We start from the raw sequence: 20,243 nt of genomic DNA, 5'->3' as shown, positions 1-20,243 counted from the left end.
CCTGGTTCAGTTTTGGTAGTTTATATGTCTCTAGGAATGCATCCATTTCTTCCAGATTGTCAAATTTGCTGGCGTATAGTTGCTCATAATATGTTCTTATAGTTGTTTGTATTTCTTTGGTGTTGGTTATGATCTCTCCTCTTTCTTTCATGATTTTATTAATTTGGGTCCTTTCTCTTTTCTTTTTGATAGGTCTGGCCAGGGGTTTTTCAATCTTATTAGTTCTTTCAAAGAACCAGCTCCTAGTTTCATTGATTTGTTCTACTGTTCTTTTGGGTTTCTATTTTATTGATTTCTGCTCTGATCTTAATTTCTCTTCTCCTGCTGGGTTTAGGCTTTCTTTGCTGTTCTTTCTCTAGCTCCTTTAGGTGTAGGGTTAGGTTGTGTACTTGAGACTTTTATTGTTTCTTGAGAAAGGCTTATATGGCTATATACTTTCCTCTCAGGATGGAGGCTCATCTTTCTGAGAGAGTTCATTCCTTCTAGCTCTGGTTCTGTGACTCTGTGGTGCCAGAAGTCATTTCAGAAAGCTTGTCTGCTTTCTTGCTCTCTCTCTTTCTCTTTTCTGTGCCTTGCTTTGGGATGAGGTGATGATGGTGGAGAGCTATTAGGGGAGATTGGATAGGTTCAAATGGGGGAAGAGCCACTATACTTCCTTTTTCTTAGAATGGTTTGTGGGCAAAGATATCACCCCACTTCACTTCCTCTTACAAGCTTAGACCTAAGAACAAAAAGAAAAGGTAGTGACACAATTGGGTGAAAGAACTCAACAGGGGCAGGAATTGTGTGTGTGTGTGTTGGTGGGGGGCTTCTAATAGTTGCAGTATTGGTAGAGGGAGGAAGAGCTGAGCTAGGTAGCTTGCCTTGCTGCACAGCCATAACTTGTAAGTTCATGGATGGTCATCTAGAAGCAACAGGGAGATGGAAGTCAGTAGGTAAATACCCCAGCCTCCTTAACATTTGGGAGGACAGTGTTGAGACTCTTCCACCAGGTTTCTCTGAGTTTCCCATGGCAGTAACTGGCTCAACACACCTTAGTATTGGCTTTTATCTCTCCTCTATCTTGTTTTCCCATTTCTTCACTCCTGTTTCCTGAGATTACCTCCTAAGTAAATTATCTGCATTCCAGCCCTTGTCTTGAACTTTCTGGGAGAACCCACATGAAGACAGGTATACTCCAATGCAATAGCCTGAGTGGGCTGTACCACCCCTGGGAAATTGTGCCCCCAATCCCTCCATCTGCAGCTGGTCTCAGCTAATTCTCACATGGGATCCTGAGCACATTTATATTTTCAGGGCTCTGAGTTCTGTTTGGGTCATTTGGCTTGCGGGTGCCAGAAAGGCAGCGTGGATTGTTGGTGGCTGAGGAAAGAATCCCTGACTTCTGTTTCTGAGGGTGGACACAGTCTTACCCAAAGCTACCATGCACATAGAAACCTACACTTCCTCCCACACTTGCACTGTTTCACAGTTGTGTACACACATCCTGCATCAAGGAGCTATTGAGGACTCTTTGAGCAGGGTCACACCCTATCTAGAGGTCCACATGTGCTATCAGGACACTTCTTGTAGGAGGAGGCCCAGCAGGAGACTGGAATTCTCAAATGAAGGAGTTCAGGGAACACAGAAGCACACCTCTGGCTCTCACAAAAATGGTGAGACTCCTCTGCTGACCAGTCCAAAGAATCAAAGCACTGACTGGTCAACACTTGAAAAGGCCATCCAGAGATCTAGATAACTAAGCAGCCAAATCATTGGCCAATATGAGGATGTTTTTCTGGGATAAAGACCACCACTTAACAGATGGATAGTTCTCACTAGGAGGAGAGGATGGACAGAGTGGTTTGGCCGAGGACAACCTCTGAGTTCTAGCTTCTCTTTGAAACACCGATTTTGCCTTTATTTGTTCACACAGTCATTCAATAAACTTGTATTGAGCACCAGACCTAAGATGACAAAAAGCAACCCTTGCTCCCACTACAGTTACCATCCAGAAAGTTGCTGTTCCAAAATTGGTCACTAACATTTGATTTAAAATTACATGTCATTTATTTTCCAGAAGGTAGAGGAGTCTTGAAAGACTTCTGGCCATGCAGGTAAGGACGGTTTTCTGAGTAATGGGTTGGAGTGTGGAAAATGCTTTAAAAGAAGTATAATGTAGGAAGAGGATAGAGAGGGCTAAGGGGAGAGGAAATAGAAAGAGGGACATCGTCTGAAGACCTAAGCAGTGAAGCCTTTCCCACTCCTCCATCACAAGCAACAAGAGCCCATATTAGCTGAGAAAGCCACTACTTGGGGCACCTGGATGGCTCCATTGGTTGAGCAAATGCATTCAGCTCAGGTCATGATCCTGGAGTTCCGGGATCGAGTCTGGCATCGAGCTCCCTGCTTAGCAGGGTCTGCTTCTCCCTCTGACCTCTCTCCTCTCATGCTCTCTCTCCCTCTCAAATAAATAAATAAAATTAGAAAGAAAGAAAGAAAGAAAGAAAGAAAGAAAGAAAGAAAGAAAGAAAGAAAAGGAAAGGAAAGGAAAGGAAAGGAAAGGAAAGGAAAGGAAAGGAAGAGAAAGAGAAAGAAAGCCACTACTTCAAGTCCTGGATGCCTGCTGTTTGGGGTACTCACCTAAGCTGCCTAGATCTCTCTGAATACATCCACATTCTACCCCCACATGCATTTTGCCTAGCTGGGAGCAGTTGGATACAGTGAGAGGGAAGTAGAACCTTCTGTATCACTAGACAGATAGGATCGTGGATCAGCTTGTGAAATCCAGCTGGAGATACCAGGAGACCAAAAAATCTGACTTCTCTCCCAAGAGGAACAAGGAACAGTCTACTACTCTCTCTCTCCTGAGTTTCACAAGGACAAAGGACATGGAAACTAAAGCCACTCTACTACCTCTACTACCTACTAAAGCCACCCTCTACCCTACAACCAGCTTGGACTAAAGAATTTCTAGCTAAGCTTTTTAAACAAACAAATAAAATAGATTTCCTAACACACGGAGGGTAAAGGAAGCCACAAGAAGGGAGGAGAAAGAAAAGTGAGTTCAGCTTTTCTCACCCCTGTGGAACCTCCCTGGCCCATCAGGGAATATCACCTCTCCCAGCAACCATTGCTTCCTAATTGTTTTGCCAATCACCTGCTAGGTCTTGAGGAGACAATGCTCCCATTGTTGAAGGGCTCACATTCTGGTAGTTCAGGAAAATACTAGCAAATGGATATGAATCCTAAGTACATCTGGAGTTGAGAGAGACTTGGGTACAGGACCCAGGAGGATTCCAAAAGAAAGTCTGTCAACAAGGTGGGGAAAGATAGGACAACTTCATAAAACGGAGACTCTTGAGTGTTCCTAGATAAGTTTTGCTTTCCTAGTAAGGAGAACAACAAGAACATAGGCACTGAGGGTTAAACATTGTGGTGCTGTGCTGGAAATGACTGGAAAAAAAAGGGTCAAGTGGGCCACTTTAGAAAAAGACTGTGACATGGGCAGATCTGCATATCCTGAGAATTGATTCACATGGGAATCAACAGGCCAGGAGAGAGAGTAATCCTAGTTTAGACAGAGTGACAGGTACCAGCAAATCAGAGTTGGGAAGGTCCTTCTGGTAACAACTCCCATTGAGAGCTAGCAGTGAGAGAAGAAAAGGGCCCCTGAGGTTCTTGGCCTGAAGGGCAGGGGGTAGGTGTTGATAGGCAGCATTAGAGGAAGAATGGGTCTCCACCATCCTTTTGTCACACTCTATAGAACACATGCTTCCAACCATCTCTCACGATGGGGGACTAGAACTACTAGGTGACTTCTTGAGATGTTCACTGATGTTTTTGTCTTTCTTTCCCCTTCCCTTGGAAGTTTATTTTTTGCAAAGCAGAAAGCATTTGTCTATAGGCACTTTCCATGATGACTTTTGCTTCCCAAAGTTAAACCACTGAGTTGCTTGTGGTTTATGTAAGGGAAGCCTGGAAGATAGGAAAAGGAAGGAGAACCTCAGAAGGGAACCTGGGACTGAGCTGTACCCTCACACTCAGCCGAGGGACCTCAGAGGGGAAGGCTGTGAGGTCTCCTGCAGTCTCCCAGCATCCCCAAAGATTTCTGTGGCCCAGGAGTGGCAGAGCCAAGGGGCTAAGAACAGGAGGGTGTCTCCAAAGAATACACTGCCTACCAAAGAAGAGAGGCCTCCACAGATACTTGGAGCTACAACATCCTAAGCCTTGATTTTACAGAAATGTCTGGTCCTTCTTCAAAACCATGGTCAATTTCTTGCCTACTCTGTGCAATGACAGCTAGGGACTGAGGGGACAGGGTCAATGCAAATAAACAATGTAATGCACTCTTTCCTGCACATGCTTTTCTCCACTACCTCAGCCGATTCTAGATCTCATCTACCACAGTGGTCCCAGCATTCAGTGGAGAGGATCTGCTGAAGAAAAGACAAACGGAGGAAAGGAGCGGTGCGTACGTCTTCCCATCAAACTAATGGGCATTCCTGTGCCCTCCGAGATTGGGAGGCTGGGTGCTAGGAAGGAGGTAGTGTCCCAAGCTTTCACCTTAAAAAATGATTACAGAACATGCAAAAATTCTAAACAGATGAGGGAATCGGTCTACACGCTGCAACAGCCCGTGGAATTGTACGACCCCCCCCAGGGGGCGGGGCGGAACGGGGCCAGAGCACCAAGTCCCGCGCCTGCGCACTGTAGACTCTGAAGCCAAGGCGCCCTCAGCGAGGTGGGCGGGAGCTGCCCGGGCATCCGGGTCCCTCACCCCGCCCCCGCTGCATGAATGAGAGGCGCGGCGCCCGCCCCTCCCCCGCCGGGCCCGCCCCTTGTCGGGGGCCGCAGCGCGCAGTTGGCCGTCGCCACCTCAGCCGCGCTGGGTCCGGACGGACGCTCGCCGCCCTCAGCCTTCCTCCTGCCTCCCGGCGCTGACGGTCCCACACACCCGCCGCCGTAGCCGGCGCGCCCGAGTAAGTGAGGGACCGAGGGCAGGGCACCGGAGGCTGGGGGCTGTCGCCCCGGGGCTGGGGTTTATGGGACCTGGCGGCTCCGGGCTCGGGATGCTGAAGAGACCGCGGGCCCGCGCCAGCCTCCCCTATTCACACTCCCGGGCGTTTCGGCGGGGACGGGGAGGGGTGGGACAGCGGCCCAGGCCGGGAGGGACGCGGGGCGGGGGAGTCCACAGGGGCCGGAGGCTGAGTCCCGCACAAAGGGCGGCGCGAGGCTGTCACCGGGAGGTCACAGAGGGAAGGTTCGCGGCGCCCCGCACGCCCCGCTAGCCGGTGCCCGGAGTCGGTCCGCGGGCTGGGGAGGCGGCTTGGATGAGCGCGGGGGCGAGGACGAGGATGGCGAGGACGGCTGCCTCCGCGCTGGCGATGGGAACGCGCCTTGGGGGGCGCGGCGTGGCGGTGTTTTCCTGGTCCCCACCTGCCCCTCCCCTTTCTTTGTGGCGTTTGTCTCGTGCCCGTTTGTCACTGGGGGCATGACTGTGGGCTGGGGTGAAACCTGTCGCCTCAGTGTACTCATTAATTAAAGTCAGGTGGTGGCCCTTATCTGTGGGGGGGGGGCGGCCTGTGCTTCCACAGGCCGGAGAATTAAGGACCCTTCTTTGTTTCCGGAGACAAAATTTTGTGTGTGCCTGAGTGTGTGTGTGTGTGTGTGTGTGTGTCTCCCCGTCCTCGGTGTTCCCTACGAAATGGGTGTCCCCTACGAAATGAGAGAATCAGAGATAAAAAAGGATATGAAGAAAAAGATTATTGCTTCATTAGACCTTCACGCAATTCTGTCTCTGGTATTCTTTCAAACAATATATATTGTATGTTTCTTACTGTAAAACCAGTGCGTTTTGTTCATTGAAAATGAATGTTTTTATAATATTCGTTGAAAATTAATATTCTCATATATCTATATACCTGGAACACTTTGCTTTTTGGGTTTAGGTAATGGATATATATACATACATAAATACATACGTACATGTACATACTCCAGAACATACAGGACACTGCCTTCTGGGTTTAGTTCATTGGTTATCTATTTACTCATATACATGTCTACAGAAATACTCCAATATATCCAGGACACTATCTTCTCAGCTCCTCAGTAGAAGCAGATTTTGTTTTTCCCTGTCTCCCTGTGTTAAGAAGGTGGTCCAGCAGGTTCTCTCCTCCTTGCTTTTTTCTTCTGAGTGCTTTGGCAAAGGGTTTTATTGCATATTACCCTGGCATGCGTCCTTGCTTTGATCTGAATTTTCCTGCGCTCTGTTGTCTGGTTGTGTGGCCCAGCTCAATGGCTCCTCTTACAGGACTACTGGAAAACAGAACACCTTTTATCCTTGTCCTCATCCCCAGAGAGAGAAGGAAGTTCTGCAGGTTCCCACAGACTTTGGTTCCATGGGTTGGACTGCCTGACTTTGTTTTGGTAAAGTTAGGAAGAGTTACAGTTGATGCAGACCAATTAAAAGGAGACATTTGTAGTAGTACCATTTATTCTTTGATCTTTCATTTGGACCTTTTTCTTTTTATACCAGATTTTATAAGTTTTAAAATGTTGGTTGCATTTTCAGTTTCTTTTTTACCCTTATAATTTTGCAGAGTGATAGGAAATTAGCTAAACTTGTATGTAAGAAACACATTTCCAAAATAGAATTTTTTAAAAAGATTTTATTTATTTATTTATTTATTTATTTATTTGAGAGAGAGACAGTGAGAGAGAGCATGAGAGGGAAGAAGGTCGGGGGAGAAGCAGACTCCCCTTGGAGCTGAGAGCCAGATGTGGGACTCGATCCCGTAACTCTGGGATCATGCCCTGAGCTGAAGGCAGTTGCTTAACTGACTGAGCTACCCAGGTGCCCCCAAAATAGATTTTTTTTTCCCCAAAATAGATTTTTATTATGATCTTTTGGTTGAAATAGTGGTGGTAAAAAAATTAAGAGGATCTTATTGGGTGACCTGAATAATGAATTGGTTAAGTTTTAAGATTCTCTTTAAGATTATTCTTTAATCATGTGTATTTTAATGCCTGTTAGTTTTTAGTGCAAAATGAAATCCAAACTAAGCAGTCTTCCATAGCATCTGTTTATGAATATCCCCGCTATTAAAAACATTTGCTTTTAATTTGAAGGGGAAATTTGCCATTGGTTGGATAGGAATGTATTATTCTTGGTAAAAGTCTTAACTTATGTTAGCATGGTCAAATTCTTTTTTAGAAGTTAAAATTAGTAAAGGTTGATTTTTCAATTTGGAGAACTTTTGGTTTTATGATGAAGAATTTAAATAAAATTTTAATGTCAGTGAACTTAACTCAAAATAAGTTAACTTAAAAACAAGGGCTTCATAAACTAGTGTAATACTGAAGCAACCCCAATAATTTATAACTGCCTGCGTGAGATTTTTTTTTTTTTTGGGGGGAATTCCCTTAAACCATAAGGGGAAGTCTTAGATAAACAGAGTAGTATAACCGGAATTATCACTGAAACAGGCTTGCATAGTACCACAGTATTGTGGAACTTCATTTTGCAAGAGTGACTTAACTATTGTTTGTATCAAGAAAGGAACTTAAAAACATCCTGAACTTTTTATTCAGCATTCTGTTAATAAAATTCTTCACCAACCCATACTTCAGCATTTCTGTAGTATGATGTTTGAAGAAAAATTCTGAAGTAATTTCTCTATCATGAAAATAGATTAAATTATTCTAAGTGCTGTTTTAGTAGTAAATATATTCTTTATATTAGCAATACTAATACTGTTACGTCAGTGATGGTGATAGCATGTATGGTAACTCTTTGTTACCCCAAACTGCAATATTTTATTCCCCCAACAATGTCTGATAACAAAAAGTAGAGCTTTTTTTCCTTAGAGCATTTTCTATCAGTAATGGTTTTCTGTTCAAATGGCAGCTTATTCTAAAATCAATTAATAGGGCACCTGGGTGGCTCCGTCGGTTGAGCATCTGCCTTTGGCCCAGGTCATGTTCCCAGGGTTCTGGGAGTCGAGTCCCTTATTGAGCTCCCTGCTCAGCAGGGAGTCTGCTTCTCCCTCTGCTCCTATCCCCTGCTTGTGCTGGCTTGCTTGCTCTGTCAGTGTGCATGCATGCAAAAATAAATAAATAAAGTCTTTTTAAAAATAGGGCACCTGGGTGGCTCAGTGGGTTAAGCCTCTGCCTTTTGCTCAGGTCATGATCTCAGGGTCCTGGGATCGAGCCCCACATCAGGCTCTCTGCTCAGCAGGGAGCCTGCTTCCCTTCCTCTCTCTCTGCCTGCCTCTCTGCCTACTTGTGATCTCTCTCTGTCAAATAAATAAATAAAATCTTTAAAAAAATAAAATAAAATGAAGTAAGTAATAAAGTAATGTTATAATATATTAACTTATATGAAATTGCCATTTTTTAGATTGGGGAGTAGTGAAAAATCAGCAGTTTTAGAATGTTGAACTGCTTTCAACTCTCAACAGTTCCTTCTAGTATTTTCCTTTATATTTACTTCATTCTTGATGTTTAAACTTATTTATTGATTTTCCATCTTTGGACATCATCTATGGACTTCTACTTTGGAAGTTGAGGACTTGGTTGTCCTTCATAACTACAGTTCCCAGTCAAGTCAGTACTCAGTATTTATATGACTGTGACTATGTACCTGTTATTCACAGATGAGCCATGTAGCGTACTAGTATTACATTTTCTATATTGTACTTTTGTTTCTCTAAATTAATTTCCTCTCTTGTTTTTCACTTGATTTGTTTTCTTAGTCACTGACTCATCCTCAAATTCTGACAGAACTGATAATCTTTCAATATTTTCAGGTAATATGTTTCATTTATTTTTCATATCTGTCATCCAGGACTTCCCTTCGTCATCATCTTGGGAATTCTTTTTGCCTTACTCCTGTGTTGGATTCTTTATTTCCTGAATCCTATGGCTTCCTTATTCTGTTGTACCTTCCAGAGACAAAGAACATACAAACTGAAATTCTTCCTGAATTCAGAAGTTGCATATCTGGAAATGTCTTCATTTAACCTTCACTTGAATAGTGGTTTAGCTGAATATTGAATTCTAGACTGAAAATTAGTGTCCCTCTTTTGAAGTCATTGTTCCATTAGCTTCTGGTGTTGCTGTTAAGAAGTCCAATCCAAGTCTAATCCCCATTCTTATTTTTGTCCCACTCTGGAAGATTTTAGGATCTTCTGCTTTAGGATCTCAGTTACCACCTAGAAAGTTTCTTTAAGCAATGAAATGCAGTCACCTCAGATGTACAAGAAGAATATCCGGTTCATTTAAAAAAATCTCCCTTAGGAAGTAGCAGAAACATTCATGACCAAAAAGAAATAATCTTTAAGCTTCATGATTAAATATGTCATGACTAAATATGACAAATACATTATTTACAAGAATTTCTGTTGTGAGGTGGAGACAAATGGAACTGTGCAGACCACAGCTTGATTGGACATTGTTAGTGACTGTGGCATGGATACATATGCTCTTGGATACATTTTTTTTTTTTAATTTAGCCAGGATTTTTTTTTTTCTATTTATAGCTGTTTTATCTCTCATCTGGTTTTTCATGAGTGCACATAAGTGGTTGACTATTAGAGACTTCAGATTCGTGACCAGAAATCTGAAGTGGACTCTCAGCACTGCCCAGGAAAGCAATCAGATTCCTAATATTTTTGCCTACAACTATTTAATAATTTCTTCCCACTCTTTAAACTCATGAGCAGCCCACCCTTCCCCATGCAGATAAGTAGGCTTCATATTTCGTTGAGGTTTAGAAGTTAAAGAGAGATACCACTCAGCTTCCACTCACCAAATCTAGAAATCCACCTTCCTTAGGGCCCATATTATATGTTCTCCTCCTGAGAGGCCAGCTTCTCTCCTATATTCCCCCTCATACCTAATCAAGGACTTACTCCTGAATTTATGACTCATTTGCATCATCACCAACTCTCCAAGCACTATCCATGTGCTCTGATGTTGCCCATCTTTAAAAATAATTTTAAAATTATAACAAAATTAAAAACAACTTCCCCCTGGGGGGCGCCTGAGTGGCTCAATGGTTTAAGCCTCTGTATTCTGCTCAGGTCATGGTCTCAGGGTCCTGGGATCAAGCCCTGCATCGGGCTCTCTGCCCCGCGGGGAGTCTGCTCCCTCCCCCCTTCTCTCTGCCAAAAAATAAATAAATAATCTTTAAAAAAAAGGAAAAAAAAATTTCCCCCTGACCTCCCATCCATCCTTTTCATTTACCTTCATAGTTAAATGTTTCAAAAGAGAAATATAGGGGCGCCTGTGTGGCTCAGTGTATTAAGCCTCTGCCTTCCGCCCAGGTCATGATCTCAGGGTCCTGGGATTGAGCCCCACATCAGGCTCTCTGCTTAGCGGGGTGCCTGCTTCCCCCTTGTTCTCTGCCTGCCTCTCTGCCTACTTGTGATCTCTCTGTGTCAAATAAATAAAATCTTAAGGAAAAAAAAAAAGAAATACACATTTCCTTCCTACCGCCTTTAAAATGTATCACTCTAAAATTCTGTTAACTGATTTTTTTTTTTTTTTGGTCTCTTACCCCCACCAGAACCTCAACTCCAAGAAGACAAGGACTTCCATCTGTCCTCTTTACCACTCTGTCCCTTAGAATAGCAACTGGCAAAAATGGGCAAACCTGACATTTTTAACCTGCTTTTAAAAAATTTAGCTCTTGCTTTTTAAAAATTTCTGATAAGAAAATCAGTGTTTGTTAATTTTCTTTTAATTACCACTTTTTAAAAAAGATTTCTTTATTTTAGAGAGAGAACATGAGCAAGCATGAGTGGGGGAAGGGGCAGTGGGAAAGAATATCAGGCCGACTCCCTGCTGAGCATGGAACCAGAGGTGCTTAATCCTAGGACCCTGCACTCATGACTTGAGCCAGAATCAAGAGGTGGGCATTTAACTGACTGAGCCAACCAGGTGCCCTTAATTACCACCTTTGCTATACTTAGTGTTGAAAAAATTACAAAGACTGTATTAATGATTGAATTTTTCCCTACATTTCCTTCTTTTATAAGTATAACTTAATGCTGGCAGTTGTGCACCCAGATTCTTGGAGTAAGACAACTTGGAGTTGAATTCCAGCTCTTGCAGTTTAGCCATGTAACTTTGGACAGGTTTCCTGATAACTCTGTTTCTCCATCTGCAAGATGGAAATAATAGTACCCACCTCATATGTTTGTTGTGTATATCAAATAATACGTAAAATGCTAAAGTCAGTACTTGGCATGGGGGTAAACACAATGAAAACTATAATTACAGTTATTTGTATAGCCTTCTCCAGTTTCTAATATTTGATCTAATATTTTTGCTCAGAGTACTTCTATGTCATAAGGTATACTGGCTATAAAAGCACCTCAGTTGTTGTTATTGTTGTTTTGTTTTATTGTTTTAATTGCTTGCCTTTCTATTCCCATATTCATAATAGATTATTGATAGATTAGTAAAATGATCTACAATGGACAGATGAGCTCCCCCCTCCTTTTTTTAAGAGAGGGAGGGGGGAGAGGCAGAGGGAGAGGAAGTAAGAGAATCCCAAGCACGCTCCATGCCCAAAGCAGGGCTCTATCTCATAACCCTGAGATGACCTGAGCCGGAATCAAGAGTCAAACGCTTAACCAACTGAGGTACCCAGAGTCCTGACAGATGAGCACCCTATAGCACTTCCCAATAATTTGGTCACTTGATAAGTCCTTTTGACCACTTAATAAAATATTTTTATGTCAAGCCAAGTCCTGTTCTTTATTTGTCTTGCCTGGAGGAGAGGTCCTTTCTTCATGTTACTCCAGATTAAGTTTACTTATTTCTAGAAATGGAACCTTTAAAACACCCAATATCATCATTAACAGATCTTTTTTTTTTTTTTTTTTTTTTTAAGTAGCTATAAGGGAAAAAAAAGCAGCTGGAAGACACTGTTATTTTCACTTACTAGTTGTCCGGGAAGATAAGTATATATGTAGCAATACAAAGTCTACTTGTAGGGCCACATGAAGGATACAGACAGGCTCTGTAGAAGTTCAGAGTAGTGAGGGTCATGTTCAACAAGCCCTACAACTTTTCTATGTGTTAAATTGTCTGTGTAGCCTATTTCCTTCTTATTTGGCCTGATGTTTATTTTGGAAGTTTGCTTAATAATCATGGGAATAGTTTAGATTTTAAGATAGAAAATATACAGACTAAAATGAGAGCAACTTTTAACTTTAGAAATTATTTCTTAAAGTAATTGACTTAACATTCTGCCTTTTTCTTTTCTTATCTAGGTAGGCAGTGGGGATCCCTCCAATTATCTGAGCATTTCAGACATCAGAGTGTAGTGCTGGGTAAAATGAGGGTTCAAAAAGAATGCCAGATGGTTTGAAAGGAATTGTGAGCACTCCAACTAGTGCAGCCCATCGAAAGCCAGCTGGCTGAGTTTCCTCTGCTTTGGAGGTAGGAACCAGACACGTTGTTCCATGCCAGCTGGCCCAGGAATAGCTGGCCAGTGGCCTTACTTTGGGTTGGCCATTCCTGGGAAAACCAGCCTGGGCTCTCCATCTGCCCTGAGAACAGTCTGACACCAGAGAGTTGCTCTGTGCCTCCATGGTACTCCAGAGAGTTGGAGCAAGCCTGAGTGGCACGGAAAGAAAGCCACTTTTTAGATACCATTACAGGTGACCCTCACCTTAAGTTGTAAATTTGCTCTGAAAAAGTGAAATGCAACTTGAATTTTTATGCATTCAGTGCTGCTAGGTATACTAGAGTTGCTTACTACCAAAGTAACTGTAGTGAATGTTTATATTGTAAATAATTTCCAGTTTACCTGCTTGCCAAGTTCCTTTTTTTGTTGACTTTTCTTAAAGTGAGATTTGCCTGTTCTTTTCCTTGTCATCTTCTAATGTTTTGGACATTCAGGTTAGTAAATTTTCATCTTGTCATAAAGCTTGCTTCTGTATAAATCATAGACTTCTATGGAAGTTTAACTATGTATGTTGCCTTAAATCTGTGTCTCATTTTGTTTGTTGTTTATGTTTTCCCAACTAGGCTAGTGTTCATATCAGATTCAGTTCTTCCATTAGCAAACTTAATGTCAGAATAATTTAACTGAGAAGGAAAGAAGTGCAGATATGGCACTACAAGTGTAAACATTCAATTCATTTGATGACAGTGCTTATTTAAGAATTCTAAAAATAATTTTGCCACAGTCTGTCAGTATGTTTTATGTTACCTTCAAAAAAATTTTTTTGAGTTTGGAGATTGAAAGGTGCTGCATTATCTATGTTTGTTAGTTTCATCTAGATAAATAAAAAAATTATGATCTTTTTGTATCTCTTTATTGTTCTCTTCCAATTTTGGGCATGAAAAATTATACTCAGTCATATAAACTTCAAATAGAACCTAGGTGTTCTATCCAAATAGGCTCTTCATCTTGAACTGAAAGAAAAAGTTTGGCAGATAGTGAAACATCAAAGTATGAGCTAATGTAGTTTATAGGAAATGGGTGGGAAGGGAAATCAAAGGTGTGGGCTTTCGTTTTTTTCCTTTAGTGCAAAAGAAATTGCAAACCTTCTTCAGAAATATGCTAGAAATCTCCTGGTTGGCTATACTTAAAGTTTTTACTTAAACTTATTTTTCCTGAAAACAGGCCAGAATGAATTTTTGTGGGAGTGAGAATGATTTTTTTAAATCATAGAACAGCATATTAAAAGCCAGGGACAATATTATACCTGGAAAATCATCATTCACGTTAGCTGACCTTTACTAACTACCTTTTATGACAGTAGTTTTACATGCATTGCTTATTTACTTCTTACAGCAACCCTCAAATAATTGTTTATGGGTGATAAAAGGTCAAAGAAGTAACCTGTTCCGGTTTACAAGGTCAGGAGCCAGATTTAAAACCCAGGCTTTCATCCTCCACCTCACCACGTGTTACAGTTGGTGATATCAGCTTTCACAGGAATATAGCTCTTTCCTATTCAAATGCTATCCTGTACTGGCACTTTCAGAAGACTATTGATAAAGGATATTCAGAGACTGTTGCAGAAAATAGCAGGAGAATAAGGAGGGATTTGGGGAGCCTCTACATCTTTTTAATCTCTTCTGATGCTCTTGAAATAATTAACCATTGCAGAACTGCAATAAACAAAAAAATGAAGCAAGTAAAAATGACTAGGAGGGTCTTTATAGTTTCCTAGTGTTGTCATAACAAATTACAACAAAATCTATGGCTACAACAGAAATTTATTCTCACAATTCTGGAGGCCAGAAGTCTGAAATCAAAGTGTCAGCAAGGCTGCTGCATCCTCTCCAAAGACTCTAGGAGAAAATGTTTCCTTGCTTCTTCCAGCTTTTGGTGGTTCCACACATTCTTTAGTTTGGTTACATAATTCTAATCTCTGTTTCTCTTTTCATATGGCCTTCTCTTCTTTCTCTCTTAAAGACACTGTCGTTGGAGTTTGGGTCCACCTGGATAATCAAAATGATCTCATCTCCAGATTCTTGATTACATCTGCAAAGACCCTTTTTCCAAATATGGTCATATTCACAGGTGCCTCAGGTAAAAACGTGGACATATCTTTTGGGGGGGCCACCATTCAGCCCACTACAGGGAGTAAGAACTTCTTTGGTAATACTTTTCATTTCCACTGTTAATATCACTCAGAATACCAGGTTAGAGAAGCATTTGGTGTAGACCATGATACAAAATAGGGAAAGGTGGGCGCCTAGGTGACTCAGTGGGTTAAGCGTCTGCCTTCGGCTCAGATCATGATCTCAGGGTCCTGGGATCGAGCCCCACATCGGGCTCTCTGCTCGACAGGGAGCCTGCATCTCCTTCTCTCTCTGCCTGCCTCTCTGTCTACTTGTGATCTCTCTCTCTGTCAAATAAATAAATAAAATCTTTTTTGAAAATGAGGGAAGGGGGCGCCTGGGTGGCTCAGTGGGTTAAGCCTCTGCCTTAGGCTCAGTTCATGATCCCAGAGTCCTGGGATCGAGCCCCTCATTGGGCTCTCTGCTCAGCAGGGAGCCTGCTTCCCTTCCTCTCTCTCTGCCTGCCTCTCTGCCTACTTGTGATCTCTCTCTCTGTGAAATAAATAAATAAAATCTTTTTTAAAAAATGGGGAAAGGTATTAGAAGTATAGGATAGAAGACAAATTCAGAGGAAAGTTTAGGGAATCAAGGAAGATTTCATGGGGGTTGTATTGCTTATGACAGACCATGAAGAACAGCTAGATGGTTGGTTGGGATAGCCTGGAATGTGCAGATAGTGGAAATACTCAGAACAAAGATAGCAAGTCATATTCAGGGAACCATAACTAATGCATTTGAGTAAAGTGTGGCGCTTAGAGAAATAGTGGCCAACAGGGTTGAAAAGTCTGAGCTAACTCCTGGGAGGCGGTTAGTATTGAGTTGATGAATTTGTACTTTGTTAAGAGTTGCTTATCCATGAGAACACTGTATTACAAAGGTTTCTAACAGGGACCTTCTGAGCTATGATAAAACCTTTGAAAAAAATCTACATTTTTCTTTCTATAAAAATATTTTCAGAGGGATTCATAACTCTAAAAAGAGGTTAAGAACCACTGCTCTGTTAGAAATGAAATATTTTATGCTTTGAAGATGTTTCTGGAAGATTATTGATTTTCCATTTGGTTTACTTTGAACTACTTGGAAGATAAGAAAATGGAGTTCCAAAGAGCTTTAGTCAGCACTCTTATGTGGAATACCTTATGAATGCTGTATACTAAAAGTTAAAATACTGTTTCAGGAGGGATGTAAACTAGGTCCAGGGTTCTTAGGAAAGTGATCAAATGATTACACAAAAAGAAAAATTAATAATATTCAGTTCAAAATGCAGCTGTGACTTCTGTTTTCTGTGTCTCAATTGTCTGTATTTCAATTCACTACCATTTAGAATTCCAGAATTATATAAAAGCATGACACAGTTCTGAGGAGAGGAAACCGACAGCTGCGTTCTTAAGGGTTTTTTTGGTTTTATTTTGTTTTTAATGTATTCTGTGAAACTGCTTGTTCTCTGCTGTGGGTTTTCTGTGGAATAATCTATTTCAGGAATAAAACAGTATATTACATAGCTGTTTGAATGTCTTTGTCCATTCAGTCTGCTATAACAAAATACCCTAGCCTGAGTGTCTTATAAACAACAGAAATTTCTCACAGTCTTGAATACTGGAAAATTCAAGATCAAGGCACCAGCAGATTCAGTGTCTAGTAAGAACACACTTCCTCATGCATAAATTGTACTTTTTCATTGTCTTTTTGCTGTGGCATCACCTGGTGGATAAGGGCTGGGGAGCTATCTGGGCTTCTTTTGTAATGGCACTAATCCCATTCATGAGGGCTTCATCCTCGTAACGTAATCACCTCCAGATACCATCACACTGGGGATGAGGTTTCAGTATATGAATTGGGGGTTAGGAGATACAAACATTCAGTGTATAGCACTGACCACTTATATAAGGAGAAAATCAGTGCTTTACTGTATAACTCAATTTCTAAATAATCAACTGCCATTGATTTTTGTTTGTATTAATCCATTTATTTTCTCTCTGAGATTAGTATTACTTAATAGGTTTACCTGTACTGTTGTTCAGGCTTCTTTGCTAATGAGGTTCTTCTTTTTCTTTTTTTTTTTTTTATTATACAAAATTATAAATACACTCATAAGTAGACAAATAGTACAACATTCTTCCATATGCCCATCACTCAGATGTTCAGCTGTTACCAAGGTTTTGCCACATCTGTTTCATTTATCCTTTTTTCTTTCACTTTCATTTGCTGAAGTATTAAGCAAATCTCCAGCATTTCAGTATATGTATCCTGACATATTTCTAAATGCATCTCTAAAAAAAAGTAAAGATGTTTTTATTATAGAACTGAAATGCCTTTTTCACATAAAATTAACATTTACTCCTTGGTGTCATCTAATAGATAGACCCAGTTCATGTTTGCCTGATTGTCTCAAGAATACCTTTTTTAGTGATGTCTTGTTCATATCAGGATTCAAAGTCCCTGGACCATATTTGATCATTTTGTCTCTCATGTCTAATTTGATCTAGTGCTGTTCCTATTCCCACCCTCTCTCCCTACCTTTTTTGGTGTATCATTGACTAGTTGTAGGAACTGGGTCATTTGTCCTATGGAATTTCTCACATTTGGAATTTCTCTGTTTTATCATGGTGTCAATTTTTGGTCTATTTCCTGTATTTTCTACAAATGGAAGTGACCTCTAGAGGCTTGACTAAAATCAGACCTCAGTGTTTTGGCAAGAATGTTTAGGAGGTCGCTAATATTACATCACATCCAGAGGCCTGCTGTATCTGGCAACACCGCTTGTTGTAATGCTACAATGCAAGACCCCACTGATGGTCATGTCAGTATTAGATATTTCATCAATTGTGGTTGAATGGTGATTTTCTTATTCTTTTATCTCTTCCACATTTATTAACAGGAATTTCTGTAAAGAAGACTATCTCATCAAGCAGGGTTATTTGGGGTTACCCTGACATATGCTTTGTATGAGAAACTGTCAGGTACTTTTATAATATCATTTTCTTGATAAAAGATAATGAGTTTGAATCAGAATAAAAAGAATTGCATTTATCTTCTGTTTTAATGAATTTTACAATGAAATTCTGAGTACTGTAGCAAAATGTGAATGAGTACTCTTACCAATTGAGAATGTGGACTCTAGTTGCTCTGAAAGTTAAAGGTGTATATGTGGAAGCCTGTTATAGACTAGACTCAAGCAGTGGAAAGAGTGTTAGATTAGGATTAAAAAATCAGGGGATTTCCAGAGTCTATTTGGCCTAGCCTCTGAATGTCTGATCATACATTCTTATGCTGAGCATTTTGTGTATGTGTCCCTAAAATATTGTGTTTTCATGCTGCCTTGGGTTCCAGTGTCAGTGGGGAATCTGCTTCTCCCTCTTCCTCTGCAACCCCGCTCCCATATTCATGCGATCTCGCTCGCTCTCAAATAAATAAAATCTTTTTAAAAAAATGAATAGTCTGGTGTTCTTAGTGACCATCTCTAGAGAGCCTCTAAGGTTATTTGAGAAGGCCATTAAAAGTATGTGGTAGTATGATTTCTCATAGGCAAACTCTGCTATGATTATGCTGTTTATTTTTAAGAAATAATACTGTGGGGTTTTTCTGAAAGATAAAGAATGCTATTATGAAGGGATACCTCAAAAGACCATAGATAAGATCAGTATACTTATTTTTAGTCAGTTGAGCTAAGCATCAAAGCTAATTTACTGGGATGCCTGGGTGGCTCAGTGGGTTAAAGCTTCTGCCTTCAGCTCAGGTCATGATCCCGGGGTCCTGGGATCGAGCCCCGCATCGGGCTCTCTGCTCAGCGGAGAGACTGCTTCCTCCTCTCTCTCTCTGCCTGCCTGTCTGCCTACTTGTGATCTCTGTCAAATAAATAAATAAAATCTTTAAAAAAAAAAAAAAAGCTAATTTACTCCTCATCAGGTTTTTAAAATTGTTTTAGTACTGAAATTACATTTTCCCCAGGATTCAGCACCAAAAAACCCAAAAAACAAAAACAAGAAAAACCCATTACATTTTCCTACCTGTAGAACAGATGCCTATGGAATACCTACTCTCTCTAAGTCATTGCACTTGCTCTGTAGTACAGTTGATTTCACTGTTTGGATGAAGATAGCATTTTTTTTTTTTTTTTAAGAGCCCTCTAGGAAATTGTGTTTCAACAGTTGCCTCCTCACCCTCATTTAATGCAACCAGAAGCCTTGGGGCCTGGACCCAACTGTGCAGCCTTTGTCCTGTTCCCTTGTTTGTTAAGTGCTATGTGGGCTGGAAAGTGGTGGACCACTGGGATTAGTGGGGTTAAAACTCTGTTCTTTGGAGGCCACAAAGCTTATACATTCTCCTTTCTATCCTCTGCTAGACACAAAGGTGGCTTTTGTCTTTTTAAGACTATTTCAATTTTTTCATCCAGCATGCTGCTTGGATTTACCATCTTACCTTTATTCAGATCAATAAATGCTTATTGAGTATCTTTGAAGTACCAGATATTGTTCAGTCTGAATTTATAGAAATCTTACATCTCGTGGTAAGAGAAGCTCTTGTTGAATAACTCCAGTATATTTAGTGAAGTTAAGGTATAGTTCAGTTCTGAATTTATTAGATCTGAGGTTGTAATTCTAATATTCTTTTTCAGATTTTTAATATAATCTGACTGAAAAGTTCCCATAAAGCAAATGAAAACTGCCTCCTCATAAGGAATTTCAGTACTTTATGCAAGTTAAGATAACTAACCACAAATGCAGTGAAATCAGTGGAACCTGCATTTAGATTTTATTCAGACTAACTTTCCAACTCTTAAAAACCTAAGCATGTATTTTTTGCATACTTAGAAGTTTGTTTTCATAAAGGTAAAAAAGGCATGTGGTATTTAAGTTCTGGACCTACTATTTGTTAACTGTGTGGCTTTGGTGAATCACTACCTCTCTTAGCCTCGGAATACTTCAGAGTTACTGAATTTATAATTGAGTTACTTCAGAGATATTGAGAGTATAGTCTGTCTTCTTTAATAAAGTTCTCTCCTAATAATTATTGTTGTTAGGCAAGGAATGGGACATGGAAAGAATGAACACAAGAACAAACAGTCTTTGCTACATCTCAGTTCTCTCATTTTCATATGGATGGAAGCGGGTATGCTGCATTTTAGCCTGCTACTGAGCTGTGGCTGGTTAGATGTTCCATTCCAGTGGTGGTCGGATGATATAAAAAAAAAAAAAATTATTTAACTGCCCTACATACTTCCTTAACTTTTTAGGAGATTCTGGGTACATCATTTCTGTTGGTTGTCTAAAGTCCTTTCTGCCCCTCCTTTTTTTAAACAGCTTCTTTTGAGACATCATTTGTACCCCATATATTGAAAGTGTGTAATGCAGTGGCTTTGAGTATATTCAGAGTTAGGCATCCATTACCACAATCATTTTTAGAGTATTTTCATTATCCTAAAAAGAAACCCTGGATCCTAGCCATTACTCCTCAATCCTGCCACTGTCTCCTGCCCCCATTCTCCACCCTAACCAATCACTAATATACTCTTTCTGTCTCTCTAGATTTGCCTATTCTGGGCTTTCATGTAAAAAGAATCAGACAATATGTGGTCCTTTGTGATTGGGTTCATTTTACCTGGCATGACATTTTCAAGGCCTGTGTTCTCTTTTATAACATAAAGTGATATTAAGTTTCCTAGAGGCACA

At 40.7% G+C, this 20,243-nt stretch overlaps 1 protein-coding gene across 1 annotated transcript in view; it reads left to right on the top strand.

Moving 5' to 3' along the window:
• Positions 1–4,781: 4,781 nt before the first annotated feature.
• RNF24 (ring finger protein 24) overlaps positions 4,782–20,243 on the top strand; it is a 104,693-nt gene continuing 89,231 nt past the window's right edge. The window contains exon 1 of the mRNA XM_032859109.1: positions 4,782–4,961. The gene's annotated coding sequence lies outside the window, so the exon portion shown is untranslated. The remainder of the gene's footprint in view (positions 4,962–20,243) is intronic.

This window comes from Lontra canadensis, unplaced genomic scaffold, assembly GCF_010015895.1.
Source record: "Lontra canadensis isolate GAN:19392208 unplaced genomic scaffold, GSC_riverotter_1.0 scaffold16, whole genome shotgun sequence".
NCBI lineage: Eukaryota > Metazoa > Chordata > Mammalia > Carnivora > Mustelidae > Lontra > Lontra canadensis.
The sequence above is the reverse complement of the archived record's forward strand: the minus strand, read 5'-3'. Positions and strand labels throughout refer to the sequence as shown.